A 953-nucleotide genomic window follows, 5' to 3' on the forward strand; every position below is an offset into this window, starting at 1 on the left:
TATTCTCTGTTTAGGTGCTGTTTTGCCCTAACATGGGATTTCCTATTTTTAATTATTTGATTACGCGAAAGTGGTGACAATCCCTTAACCTCCTCCCACTTTCACTTAATCAAATAATTAAGAACAGGAAATCCCGCAAGTATCGAAAGAGCCGACTTTTTTATTTTGCAGGTGTTTTCATGTTCCCATCGACACACTTTAGATCATTTGGGAGGCAGGCTTCGACCCGGCAGGTCAGGGCCAGTCGGGATGAGAAGGATACAACATGCCAGCACCAAGACCGGGAAACTCGGTCAACTTAATATCACCCCACTTTGGAATCAAACCCGGGTCTCCAGAGTGCAACAGAATAGAACACAACCGCTACAACACAGACATCGGTGCCGACAAATAAAAAAGCTTGGCCGAATTGTACTTCTCCAAAAGTGCGTCTTCCAAATACAAAGCACAATAACATCAGTAACAACGCAGACACTCAACGCTCAACTCAGAGTGTTTTATTTCATTGTTGGGATTTTTAAAAGGAAATGTTTTTGTATTCGGAGCAATGATATGAATCCTTGAAACAGTTTAAACCTTGCGTGTAGCCTTTGAATGATCGATACGCACACATTGCACTTGCTCACTGGCCGCTAATTACTCTCAAACATCGTTCGCGTTGGTTTATGAATACGGGCACAAGTCATACTGGACTACTTGGAGCGGCCATCAGACGATAAAAATCGATCACCACCAAGTGTAAACACCGCTACTATAAGAACTGTTGTTATATTATGAGTTTCCTCGAGACTCTTATCTGAAGTGGATCGACTATTGGGTGATGATGTAACTTATGAAACGCAAGGTGCGCCGACACACCTTTCGTGCGCTATTGTTTCACAGTAATAATTATCAAGACTTTTATATTTTGTTTTTATCTCCAATGTACTACTTATGACTGGCGAACACACACA

The sequence above is a fragment of the Aplysia californica genome, unplaced genomic scaffold, assembly GCF_000002075.1.
Source record: "Aplysia californica isolate F4 #8 unplaced genomic scaffold, AplCal3.0 scaffold00063, whole genome shotgun sequence".
NCBI classification, from domain to species: domain Eukaryota; kingdom Metazoa; phylum Mollusca; class Gastropoda; order Aplysiida; family Aplysiidae; genus Aplysia; species Aplysia californica.